The sequence below is a fragment of the Chlorocebus sabaeus genome, chromosome 3 (genome assembly GCF_047675955.1).
Source record: "Chlorocebus sabaeus isolate Y175 chromosome 3, mChlSab1.0.hap1, whole genome shotgun sequence".
Lineage (NCBI taxonomy): Eukaryota > Metazoa > Chordata > Mammalia > Primates > Cercopithecidae > Chlorocebus > Chlorocebus sabaeus.
The window spans coordinates 16,630,880-16,645,733 of NC_132906.1; positions in this window are offsets into that span (position 1 = coordinate 16,630,880).

Here is a 14,854-nt window from a genome sequence, read left to right on the forward strand (position 1 = left end):
ATGGACAACTGATTAGCAATCTTAATTCCATCTGCAACTTACATCTCCCCTTACTATGTAATGTAACATATTCACAGGTTCTGAGGATTAAGAGTTGTATGTCTTTGGGAGGTCATTATTCTATTTATCACATATATTAATTCAGTATACACATTTATTAATATTTCTATATGTAATATCTATATCTATATTAAATGAATTAGCCAACCCTAATCCATTACCAGATGGATTATTCTAGCCTCCTTTCTTTCCTTGCTTATCTGTAACATCTCACCCCAACAGTGAGAAACCTGCCTCCCACCATTAACCAGCCATTTACTTAATTTTTAAAGTCCTGTAGACACAAACAGCATTTGAAGAAGAGTTAACACTTATCTCCATGAGAAACAACTAGAGTACAGTGCTTATATTCCATTTCTTTTGCCTTTAGTCTTAGACTTCACTCACTTCCAAAGTGACTTAAGTCAGCACCTTTTTCCCCCCATGACCAGTGAGGTGGTTTCATACATTTGCAATACAGTTAGTTTGTTTCATCACATTCTGGATTTCACCTTGGCATCCCTGATCTCCCAAATTATTTTTTGAATTGACTTATATTAAGATCCATTCTTTGTGCTTTTAAGTTTTATGGGTTTTGGCAAATGCCTAGTGTTACACATTCACCATTATGGTATTTATACATCAAACTTAAACTTCACCTCTGTTTTGAAGCCTTCTCAGATTTTTACTTGTTTTTTTGTTATATTTTGTTTTGCCTATTCATTTTTAGCAGATGGTATCCTTCCATTTTTTAGCTCCGTAACACAACATTCAAAGCTTCGATAAATTTTTACTTTTAAAAATTATCTGTTTGAATCCTTGAATCCTTAAATACTAGATTATATGATCTTTGACACCAAAGAATATGTTCTGTTTCCTGTCAATTCAACACTTTACATGTAGATTAAACACTGAAATTAAACACTCATGTTAAATAATTATTTTAAATAAAATTAAGCCCTAGAATTGTTAAAATTGATTTAAGTGAAGAAATTTTTTAGAAATGTTGACAAAAGTGTTTTGTTAATTTAATCTTGTTAAAAAATAATCTTAGTAAGCAAATTAAGTGAAAGCATTACTTATTTAAAGAAAATTGATAGCATCTATAAAAATATTTAAATAAAAAATGCATAAAACTAAGTAGATGTAACTAGTATACTTGAATGAGTCCATTAAACAAGGCAAGCTTATGACTGGCCTGAAAAGAAGACGATATCAGAGTTTAGGAAAAACAAAATACATGCGCTTGTCTATTTCTTATGGTAATAAGAGAGTCTCTGAATGTGATTCTTTGGAACACAAATCTTGAAAGCTATTAGAGTCACATAAGTGGATTTTAATTATGAGAAAGAGCATCAGGAGAACAGCAATATCTCTTCCTTATAACTAATAATAGATTCCTTGAGTTTAAATAGAATCTCCTTAGATTTCTCAACAAAATTTCACAAACAAAATTTTGATTGTTTTATAGTTACATGGTTACACTGCCCTGACCTTCCTAGCAATTAATAGATATTTTGAGATGATGAAATTAGTGAACAAATGAACCTAGCAACCTGTCCTAATCTATATCACAGACATGATTCTGCATTTTATTATAGTTATCTATGTGTTCGTTTATCCCGATAAATATGTTATACAGTTTTTGGTGGTATTTGTCTTTGTGTTTCCATTCTAGCATAGTCCTTAGTACGTAATTGACAGTTAATAAGTACTTTTGAAAAGACAGAGTGATGATGAATGAGTGAATAATTGAAGGATTTTGCACTCACCTCATTCTTATTGTGGCAGAGACTGCTGGTTGTTATTCTCATTATAATTTTGCTAACTTGATATCCATACTCATTTTTTTTTCAAGCAATGGAACAGCAATTTATTTGGAAAGAAATGTTTCCAGCTCAAAGCCTAGACTTCCAGCCTTTTTGTAGACAGGTGTTGTTATAAGAATATATCTAGTCAATGAGATGTAAGAATAAACTGTTGAATGTGAATCCTGGAGAAACTCATTTTAAAAGAAAGTTCTCTTTCTATCTTCTCTCTCTTCATTCTCTTGCTTCAATATAAATGGCTGGGGTTTCAAATGCCATCTTGAACTACAAGGTGAGTTCAAAATTAGCCATTTTCTCAAGATAAGAAGCAAAAACCACAAAAAGCCAGTTTGGTCATATCAGCCCTCGACTATTTGCCTTTGAACATTTAGATTTAATTGAGAGAAAAATAACATTTAATATTATTTCTGATTTTTGTTACTAGTACCTTCATGCATTTCTTTTCTTTTCTTTTTTCTTTTTTTTTTTTTGAGACGGAGTCTCGCTCTCCAGGCTGGAGTGCAGTGGCGCGATCTGCAAGCTCCGCCTCCCGGGTTCCCGCCATTCTCCTGCCTCAGCCTCCCGAGGAGCTGGGACTACAGGCACCGCCACCTCGCCCGGCTAGTTTTTTGTATTTTTTAGTAGAGACGGGGTTTCACCATGTTAGCCAGGATGGTCTCGATCTCCTGACCTCGTGATCCGCCCGTCTTGGCCTCCCAAAGTGCTGGGATTACAGGCTTGAGCCACTGCGCCCGGCCCATGCATTTCTTAACTACTGAAATCATCAGTATAATACACTGTGTTGAATAAGCCAATTTATTTCACTCTTCCTCATTGCACTATGTACTTTTAAAAGGAAGAGGGTATACATTTTACTTATGAGTCATTTAATTCTTATAAGGAAAGACATATCCTATAGTTTAAGCATATATGTTTTGATATGGCTTCTTATATTAAACCAGTGTATTCCTTTATGAAAATTGGAAGTATTCACTCAGAATTCCAGAATGTACCTTTAATAAATGCCTAAATTGTACTTCACAATGTTTACTTGCCTTTAATGTGAATTTTCTTGCTGTGAACTTGCTGCCAGTGTAAGAATACTTCTTTTTAGAGCTTTTAGAGCTTGCATTTAGGATTGCAAGCTACATGTATAAAAAATGACTGGCATGCCTGCTGTTAAATAGTTGCTTTGAAAAAAATAAATCTTTCCTTCCAGTAAAAATCAACTATCTAAATTAACCCAAATGGAATGGAAATTGCCCTCTCAACTAATTATACACTTGGAAATGTTCACTTAAGGATAATTGCCTATTGGTAATTACCCTCACCATTCACCATCTTTAAGAAGTAAGGAAGTGATTGTAATATTCTGAGGAATAGTTGAATGGTGACATTGTAAAAATATTGTAAGCCATTGCTGAGAGTACTCAAATATTTATAGGCCTCAGTTTCTCCCCCGAATTGCTTAACATTCCACACTAGCTGATTCTTCATTTTCTCTCAGCTCCCCTAAATATAGCAGCATTGTCTATTTTTTTCCTATAAAATTTATATTACAATTTCAACAACCTAAAAGTAAGTTGAATTCTGTTACTCACCTATATTCCATCCCTATGTTTGGGGCTTGTTTTTTCTCATGGAAAAAATAATAAGAATATTATTTTATAAAGGGAAAATTTTAAGAAATGAGTTGAAAACAAAATTATAGCAATTCCAACACAAATATAGTACAAAATATTTGGAAGACATGTTACTTAACATATGGAATAATGATATGGATGGAGGACATATTCTCAGATTATAATAATTGTCAAAAGAAAGTGTAGCCATAGACTGCATTACAACATTTGAGATTTCTCAAAGAACTTAAAACAGAACTACCATAGAGCCCAGCAATCTCATTACTATGTATATAACCAAAGGAAAATAAATTGTTCTACCAAAAAGATGCATGTACTCTTATATTTAATCATGGCACTATTCACGATAGCAAAGGTCTAGATGCCCATTAACCGTGGATCAGATAAAGAAAATATGCTACATATACATCATGGAATACTAAACAATCATGAAACTTAACAAAATCATGCTCTTTGCAATAACACAGGTAAAACTAGAGGCCATTATGCTAAGCAATTTAATGCAGGAACAGACAAATTCTGCATATTCTGTTCTCACTTATAATTAGGAGCTAAGCATTGAATATAAGGACATAAAGACAGGAACAACAGACAATGGGGGCTACCAGAGGGGGAAAGGTGGGAGAGGGCCAAAGTTTGAAAAATTACCTATCTGGTACCATGCTGTCTACCTGGGTAATGAGATCATTTGTATATTAACCCTCAGCGACATGCAATTTTCCCATATAGCAAACCTGCACATGTATCTTCTGAACTTAAAATAAAACCTAAAATCCTGAAATTTTAGAAAAGTATGTAATACTTTTCTAATATTTTAGAAAAGTACTTTAAAAATGTATGTAAAAACATATATATGTATATATGTATCCATATGCTATATATATACATATACACACACAGTATACATCTGCATATATATATTTTTTTGCTTCAAATTCCAATATAGCTTGAGCAAGCAGTGTTTTCCAGAGTTAGTTGACTGCTGATTGGCTGACTTAAAAGATATGATGCCATCTCTGATTGGTTGACTTTCAGAAACATGTTTACTAAAGTAAATTTTCACTTAAGTGAGTGGTTAAACAGGTTTGAAATGAATGATGCACTTATAGTAACAATTAAGATGGAATCAGTACAGTAAAACATATTTCCTCATCTCTAAAAACTGTGAAGAAAACACATAATTCATAAAACAACTCCCTAAACACTCTGGAAAGTTCATAATACCAGGGATATCATAGGAAAGCCAAAGATTGAAGAATGAACAATATAGGAGTGAATATCCTTTATTTCCTTCTACTTTTATCTCCCATATTTGACCATAGGTTACCTCCATGTAGAAATGCTCATCATGTTCAGAACATAAATCCTACAATAGAAATACTGTCTTTTTGGCCATAAGACCAAGAAAATGCAGCCTTGTGAATATAAGAGTGTGAAAGAAAACTTTGTTTATATTTTCTTATATGCATTTATTTTTACTTTCTCCATGCAGTGGTGTGGTGGCAAAAAAGCCAAAACCCTGAGAGCAAAAAATGTATTTTTGTCCTGAAGAATCAGGAAAGGAAGACATAAGGTCTCAAGAGGGAGGGAATGTTCATCATTTTTTTAACTCTGCTCTTTCTCTTGACATGTTTCCCCACTGGTGGCACTGATATTCCTTTCCACAGCCAGAAAGAGAAAGTGTAGGGAAATTCTTATAAAGGGAAAAGCTGGAGAAGAGGATCTCCTAATTCTGTGTATGAACTAACACAAGACCCAAGCTGACCCCTGTGCTATGTATGTGTGGAACAGAACTGAAGTAACACCAAAAGTTTGAGAACTGAATTCAGATTAGAACTACTGTCCACAGAAGACAAGATGGAATTTGTCTTCTGAATATGAATGGATTGATTGTCTACTGGAACAACAATAGCAACAAGCACAACCTCTTCCAAAGTATAGTAATGGGATGCAGAGTCTTACAATATAATGTCCAAAATATCCAGAATACAATCCAAAATTAATTAATATAAAAACAACTAGGAAGATATGACTGGTTGTCAAGGGGAAAGACAATCAAGAACTTCCAAAGCTAAAATTATCCAAGTGCTGTAATCATTAAAGTTTAAAATCATTTAAACTTTAAAGCAACCATTATATCCTCATGTCATTAGATAAAAGTAAACTCTATTTCAATGCATGAAAATACAGAATTTTTCAACAGAGAAAAAGAAACTGGAAGAATTAATCAAGTAAACACAATAAAAATTGAAGAGCAATCAGGCATGATGGTGTGTGTCTGTAGCCCCAGCTACTTGGGAGGCTGAGGCAGGAGGATTGCTTGAGGCCAGGAGTTTGAGGCTGCTGTGTGCTATGATTGTGCCTCTCAATAGCCACTGCACTTCAGCCTGGGAAACACAGGAAGATCCTGTCTCCAGAAAAAGGAAAGGAAAGGCAGAAAATAAAAGAGAAAAAAAAAGAAAAAAGAAGAGGAGAGGAGAAGGGAAAGGAAAGGAGAAAGGAAAGAAAAAGAGAAAGGAAAGAAAAGGAGAAAGGAAAGGAACGGAGAAAGGGAAGGAAAGGGAAGGGGAGGGGAGGGGAGGGGAGAGGAGATGGGAAGAGAAGGAGGGGAGGGGAGGGGAGATGGGAAGAGAAGGGAAGGGAAGGGAATGCAAGAAAAGAGAAGGAAAAAGGAAAAGAAAAGGACCTGATGAGCATTTCTACATGGAGGTTACCTATGGTCAAAGGTGGGAGATAAAAGTTGAAGGAAATAAAGGATATTCACTCCTATATTGTTCATTCTTCAATCTTTGGCTTTTCTATGATATCTCTGGTATTATGAACTTTCCAGAGTGTTTAGGGAGTTGTTTTATGAATTTTGTATTTTGTTCACAGTTGTTAGAGATGTTTAAGGAAATAATGACCAAAATCTTCTCAGGATAGTTAATACTCAAATTTTCAGATTCAAGAAGCTCAGCAAACCCCAAATATGATAAACTTAGAGAAAACAGAGGCCAGATATATCATAATCAGCATCAATATCTTGATAGCAGCCAGGACAAATAAGTAACATATTACATATAGGGGAATTACGATCTAAACAGATTGGAGTAAGTTAAATATATATAAATTATAAACTCTGAAGTAAACATCAAAAATAATATAAAAAGAAAGAGATAAAAAGCTAATAAATTTAAGTAGAATACTAAGATGTTCTAATAATGCAAAAGAATGCAGAAAAGCAGAAACTGGAATTAAAAATAAAAACAACTTAAGAAATAAAGTTAGGATCATATAAATAATTGTGTTGAATGCAACGTTAAACATTGCAATTCAAAGATATAGGATGTGGCTGGGCGCGGTGGCTCATGCTTGTAATTCCAGCACTTTGGGAGGTGGAGGTGGGTGGATCACCTGAGGTCAGAAGTTCGAGACCAGCCTGACCAACATGGTGAAACTTCGTCTCTACTAAAAATACAAAAATGAGCTAGGTGTGGTGGTACATGCCTGTAACCCAGCTACTTGGGAGGCTGAGGCAGGAGAATAGCTTGAACGTGGGAGATGAAGATTGCAGTGAGCAGAGATCACGCCATTGCATTCCAGCTTAGGTGACAAGAACAAAACCCCATCTCCAAACAAACAAACAAACATATAGGGTGTGATATTTAATAATTGATCTATAAAAGCAGGGAACCCAGAAAATATAGTAGGCTGAGTTCTGAAGGGTTAGATATAAAAGGTGAAAATTCGTAAGTCAAAAAATTTGCACAGAGCCATTCTAATACAGGTTTTATTTAGAAACAAAAATTCCATAGCATTTTCCTGCTTTGGAATTTGGATTAGAGCCATTCTGATAGTTTTCTGCTCTTAAATATATCTGGAGAATAGCCATTTGTTTACTGATTTTATTTTGCCAGTTTTCCTATAGTTAGCATAGAGAAAAAAAAAATTCTGATATCTGCAAACTTCTTGTTTTGTTTTTTTATGAAAAATAATGTACAGCAAAATCTCATCATTTTTGATTCCTTCTGATTTAGATTTCAAGCAAATAAAAGTTTTCCACCAACAGCTGAGTAAATAAGTCATTTCAATCCATTTAAGCTCATTTAGATTACCTAAATGTCTTCTTCCTGAAGGATGAGAAATATTAATAAGGCAAAAAACCTAGATAGTCTGATACATCTTTCTATAAATTATTCTTTTCTCCTAATTTTAATACTCATAATTTTCAATGATAAAGGGGAACATATGCTTAATTATTCTTTCACTGTTCTCTAAATTATTGAATGCTTATTAATGAACACATTTTAATTAGAAAATACATTTTAATTTTCTCAAGAAATAAAAATTGGAAGAATAACATTTATTTTTTCCCTTCTTACACAGAAGCTGCTATCCTAAATCAATACTTTCTATTTGCATTTGAGACTACATCATCATTCTTTTGGATGCATGACTTCGTTCAGGGAGCTATTTTAAACACTTCTTTGCACCAAGAATTTATACAGATTAAATTTTTTTAAAGGGTTACATTTTTAGGACTAAACTGAACTGAAAATTTAACCTTCTAAATTCTGTTCATTTGAAGGGAACATTATCTGTTTTAATGATGTACTCTCCCATCTGCTCTCAAATGTTAACCTTCATTTATGACTAGAAATGCAGAACTAGAAAAAAAAATGCCATTTTCCCATTCTACATAGTACATTCTTATTTTACCTGAGATACAATTTCAAGAATTGAAAAATTATAATAAAATATTTCTCTTTTACTACAACACCACATTGTAGGAAAATGCATATCCATTCAAAGATTAAATTAGAAAAGTAACTTCTGAAACATTATTCATAGCCTATATCTACTTTTAACTCAGATTCCTATTTTCAAAAGGAATAATCAGAGAAAAGGAGCAAAGTTTAAGATCCCAATTCTCTGGGTGTCAGTCCTTGATCTGCCACTTATTAGTTGTGTGACCTTGGACAAATTATTTCATTTTTTTCATGCATCAGATTGGTAATCTGTAAATGGGGAATATGACAGGACCTGATTCTTAATGTAGTTATAATGTTTACATTCATTAATAACTGTAAGCACTGAGAATCCTACCAGACACACAAAGAAATGCTATAATAATGTTTGTTTAAATACTACCAGTCATTTCCAAATATCTGTCTTAAGACAGGGTTTGGTCCATATTGAAGTTGACTCTACTAAGGGCAACGGAGATAAAGTACATTGACATTAGTCTTTTATAAAACAAAATTTATTTATTTGATGGAATTGTTGTTATGAAATAATATATTTGTTTATACCATTTATGTGATTTTATGGCCTTCCTTTTATGAATAATAATACTAGTAGTAATCGTTGTTGTTATATGTTTAATGTTTAGGAATAAATAAACAGCTATTACCCATAAGTCATCTCCTATACAGTATCTGCAAGTTTATTATACCATGAAATGAAAAGTTTGTACAACTTTGAGCTAGGGAACCTACACCAATTAATATTTCTCTAGTGCTATTTATTTTTGAAACAGCTCTAATGTAGTAGTAATATCATAGTTATTAAATCTGAAGACCTAGGTTAAAATTTATTTTTGTTTATCACTAACTTTGTCACAATAAGCAAATAACTTAGCCTTTCCTAATTTAAATGTTCTTACCTTGAAAACAAGAAAAATATATTTCTGCTTGGAAATAATAACTGGCATAGGACTTGGCCTCCAAACAAAAACGCCTATAAAATTTGAAGAAGTACTGTGTCATTATTTTGACACTGAAAAAGAGGCAGTTTAGGACCATTATCCTTGACGAAAAGAAAAACATAAAGGTTAGCTCCCATACTGCCCTACAGTTGTCCTAGTTTTCTTCCTAAGAGTGATTTACTGCAGGGAGTAGAGCAGCAAGATGGAGCCAAATCTGAGTAAAAGTCTCACTTAACTGTGGCAACAAAGTCCATATTTGCAGGCTATGGAGGTCACAGGGATTTATAAGACAAAGTGTGTGAGAAGGGGAATCTATTGAGGGGAAGGCCACCTAAAAGTCTGCATGGAAGTTACTCAGTCCTTTGTCAATGGATAGGCTCGAAAAGGCAAAGAGCAAAGCTCTGTGGTTCCTGACAGAGAATTGTTGCTGTGGGACAGAGAGATGAACAGTGAAAGGACAGCAGGATGAGGGACACCGGAATTACAGTTTATTCAGAGTAAAAAGAAATTGGGAAGGGGGTATGGGGGAAGGATAGCATTAGGAGATATACCTAATGTAAATGACGAGTTAATGGGTGCAGCACACCAACATGGCACATGTATACATATGTAACCTGCACGTTGTGCACATGTACCCTAGAACTTAAAGTATAATAAATAAAAATAAAAGAAATTATTCAGCATATTGGACTTTAATTGAGACCCCAGAAAGACTATATGTTTTAGTAAAAACCACATCCAAGAGTAAGGGCCAAGCCATTGGACTAAATTGAAAAGCAAAATAAATATGCCCTAGCAACAAATAAATTCGTATCTGTCCCAGTATACTTTGTGCTACTATGATAGAATACCACAAACTGGATATTTTATAATGAGCAGAAATCTATTGGCTCATGGTGCTGAAGGCCAGAAAGTCTAAAATCAAGGAGCTGGTATCTGTCAAGGGCCTTCTTGCTGTGTCATCATATGGCAGGAAGAAAAAGAGAGGGTGAGAGAGACAAATTGAAAGTAATGGAAAAAAAATCACGATTACTTTTGCACCAACTTAATAAAAATCCCACTCTCTCAGTAATGGCATTAATCCATTCTTGAGGGCATAGCCCTCATGGATGAATCACCTTTATTAGACTCCATCTCCCAAAATTTTTGCATTACAAATTAAGTTTCCAACACTTACCTTTTGAGGGACACATTCAAACCACTGCAATGTCTGACTGCACTTAAAAATCACCAGCAATTTATCAGTAAAAAGAAAAATTAACACTCTTTAAAGGAATTTTACATTAACTAGACTTCCTACAGTTATCACACACAATGTTCAGCTTATAATACACAATTATTAAATGTGCAAAAAAAAATTGAACATGTAATCCATGGTTGAAAGAAATAGCAGCATACAGTAAAGTAGTCCTCCTTTATCCACAGTTTTGATTTCTGCAGTTTCAGTTACAGTACAATAAGATATTTTGAGAGAAAAGAGAGGGACCATATTCATATAACTTTGATTACAATATATGTTTATAATCATTCTATTTTATTGTTAGTTATTTTTGCTAACTTCTGTTTCTTAATTTATAAATTTAACTTGTTTATAGGTATGTATATTTAGAAAAAACCATAGTGTATATGTGTATATATGGTTTGATAGTATCCATGGTTTCAGTTATCCACTGGAGGTCTTGGAACCTATCCTCTGCTAATAAGGGAGGACTACTGTAATCAAACCTTAGATCACTCAAGTATTAGAATTAGCACAAGAAAAATAAAATTCCTAAAGCTGCTGTTATTAATATTTTCTAAGACTTAAACTATGGTGCTAATGAGTAAAAAGATAAAAAATATGACAAAACCCATGAAAGTGTGACAAATTTAAAATGCAATTATTGTTTTATTCCATTTCTGCTACTATAATAAAATAAGAAGACTGGATAATTTATATAAAACCAAATGCATTTCTTAAATTTCTGGAAGCTGAGAAGTCCAAGATCAAGGCACAGATAGATTTGGTGTCTGATTCTCATCGATGGCCTGATTCTCATAGATGTTCATGAGGGTCTTGTGCTTATTTTGGTACGACTTTGGTTTTGATATCAAGGTGAACTGGTCCCATAAATGAATTGGGAAGTGTTTTCTCCTCTTCTGTTTTTTGGAAGCGATTGTGTAGAACAAATATTATTTCTTACTTAAATACATGGCAGGATTCACACACGAAATCATCTAGATCTAAAGACAGTTTTTTCAGAAGGTTCTAAACCAGGAACTCAATTTCTTTGGTCATGAATTATATTTGACCATGAATTCAATAGTTGTAGCTGTATTTATATTGCCTATTTCATCTTGGGTGAGTTTAGTTTGTGTATGCTGAGGAATTGATCAATATTATATAAGATGTAGAACTCAAAATAAGAAAATAAATAATCTTCTAGAAAATAGAACGCCTTATTAAGAAGGTATACAGATGGCAATAACTACATAAAAACATATTCAACATTCTTAGCCATTAAGGAAATGCAAATTAAAGCCACAATAGGATAAGACTACACAGTTATTAGAATGACTAAATTTTTTTAAATGGCAATGTAAAAAACCCTAACCTTAAAAGTTACATACTATAAGTGTTAGTCCATTTCCACTTTCTATAAAGAGCTAAACTGTGTAATTTATAAAGGAAAGAGAGTTAATTGACTTACAGTTCTGCATGTCTAGGGAAGTCTCAGGAAACTTACAATCATGGCAGACAGCGAAGGGGAAGAAAGCACCCTTTTTCACAAGGCTGCAGGAGAGATCCAGAGCAAAGGGGGAGGGGCTACATACTTTTAAACAGCCTTATCTCGCGATAACTCTATCACGAGATAACACCGCAGGCGGGGGGGGGGGGGGGGGGGAATGTTGCTAAACCATTAGAAACTGCCTCCATTATCCAATCATCTCCCATCAGCTCCCTTCCCCAACACGTGGGGATGATAATTCTACATGAGATTTGCGTGGGTACACAGAGCCAAACCATATCAGTAAGATTCTATTTATATAGCATTCTAAAATGTTCAATTCACAGTAATAGGGAATAGGCCAGAGGTGGTCAGGGCTTTAGGTTGGGGAGAATGTCATGTTTATAAAGGGGTAACATTGAAAATTTCTTTAGAATTATGCAGCATTTTGTGTCATGTTCATATCTATCTACCTACCTATTTATTTACCTATCATAAACTTTATAAACATAAAATTAAAAAATTACTTGATTGATAATATCTGGCATGTAAGAGACCATGTGTCATTGAAAGAAACTGGATGAATGGTAAATTGGGGCTCATTGGACTATTTTTGCAACTTTTTGCAAGTCTAAAATAATTTAAAATTTGAAGTTTAAAATAAATTACCTAGAAATATATAGCATATATAATTGAAGAAAATTTGATGAGCTCATATGCTGTATAATGTGCCAAATGTGCTTAGCCAAAAGAAACAGAAAAAAAGAGATAGAGAGAGTGGGATGGAAGGAAGGGAAGAAGGAAGGCAGGAAGGCAGGAAGGGAGGGAGGATGGAAGGAAGGAAGGAGGGAGGGAAGGAGGGAAGGAAGGAAGAAAAGAAGGAAAGAAAGAAGAGGAAGGGAGGGAGGGAAGGAAGGAAGGAAAGAAGGAAGGAAGAGGAAGCGAGGGAGGAAAGAAGGAAGGAAGAGGAAGGGAGGGAAGGAAGGAAGGAAGGGAGGGAGGGAGGCAGGGAAGGAAGGAAGGAATGAAGGAAAGAAGGAAGAGCCCTTTACAAAAAGGTGAAGCACCAGAAGAATGCTTTCCTTCTAGTATTAAAAAATGAAAGCTGTCATGTTGTGGATAGTGCTATGTAACAGAGAATCTCAGACACTCCAGAAGCTAAGAGAGACCCATCATGATTAGTTACCATTAATCCCACAAATAGCAGGAAGAAAATTCTGCCAACAACTTGAAGGGTATCAGAAGATCTAAGTTAGATAAGATTAGGTCTCCATTATGACTACCTCCAAGTCAGATGAGTAGTAACTTCATCCCTGGAGTGATGTCTCATCACACACACGGCGTCACTCACATTCAAGAGTAGATGATTACACAGGGTATTTGTGTCAAGCAGTGGGGACCTTGTGGGGTGGGGAATGGTACATTTTAGAATTGTATCTCCCAGAGTAGGAGACTATTACTAATTTACAAAAGGGTTGTTTATGTTGTTAAACGAGGTGTCTTCCATTCCGTACTTGGAAATTCAGTTTGGGGGCTTGTTAGAATTACTATTCCATACTTCTTAGGAAGTGAATAAAAGCTTAACAACAGTAAAGTGAAAAAAAGATATCTGTGTATGAGCTATGAGAAATGAAAGGAAACCTTCAAAAAACTATCAACAATTTAACCTCTCAAAGAGTAGACACAGACTTTTAGAAAAAAATGTTTTGCTACAAGTAACAACATAAACACCTGTGTGTCAACTACTCATGTAAATCCATTCTTTTTGATTTTGTGAAAATTTATCACTGGAGAAAACTAATTTTCTTCAACACTCATTGTGTTTCTTTTTTGTTATAAAATTGTTTTTTTTTTCCTAAACTTTTCTTAGTTTCTTTTAGTCTATTCCATAAATACTTTGGGGGTATCTATATTTAGATAATTAGGTGTATGAGCGGCATAAAAGCAAGTAGGACACATATTTCAGTAACTAAAATGAAGATATTCCTAGTAATATAGTTTCAGATGGTACATATCTGGGATCCCCAATATTCGCTATCTAATATACATGGTCCATGGCCTGTTGGAAACTGGGTCGCACACTAGGAGATGAGCAGCAGGTGAGTGAGCAAGCAGAGCTCTGTCTGTATGTGACAGCTCTGCATTGTCCACATTACTGCCTGAGCTCCGCCTCTTGTCAGATCTGTGGTGGTATTACATTCTCAGAGGAGTGTGAATGTTACTGTGAACTCTGCATGTGAGGGATTTACGCTGCACACCCCTTATGAGAATCTAATGCCTGACGATGTGTCACTGTCTCCCATCATCTCCAGATAGGACCATCTAGTTGCAGAAAAACGAGCTCAGGGCTTCCATTGATTCGACATTATGGTGAATTGTATAATTATCTCATTATATATTATAATATAGTAATAATAGAAATAAAGTGCCCAACAAATGTAATATGCTTGAATCATCCCCAAATCATTCACCCATCCCCTGGGTCCATGGAAAATTGTATTCCATGAAACTGGTCCCTGGTGCCAAAAGGGTTGGGGATCGCATTTGTATATCATAAACAATTGTAGTGAAAATTGTGGAATGATGATTGTCCTAGATTCTTGTTAGGAAAATCTCCATAAAATAGACAGAGCTTACCTCTGCACCAGTGATGATCAGTTGGTTAGTAAATGTGGGCTGTTTGGGAAAGAAGTTTATCTTGGGGTAGGTGGTTTTCTCCATTGAGACAATTTTCAAATTGCTGACAGCTAAAGACTGTTTGCCTGCAGCTCTCTCAGCAGCTGGGGGAATACATCTTTCATTCTTGAAGTATGGTCTGTGTGGTACATCAAAGTGGTTACTACAACAAATGTGTATTATGTCTTGTACATAATGTCAGTTTCAAATATTTGGAGGAAAAATACCCATAAAATTTTATATACTTTCATGTTTTCAGTTAAATGGTTATGATTACGTTGCCTCTTTTTTTAT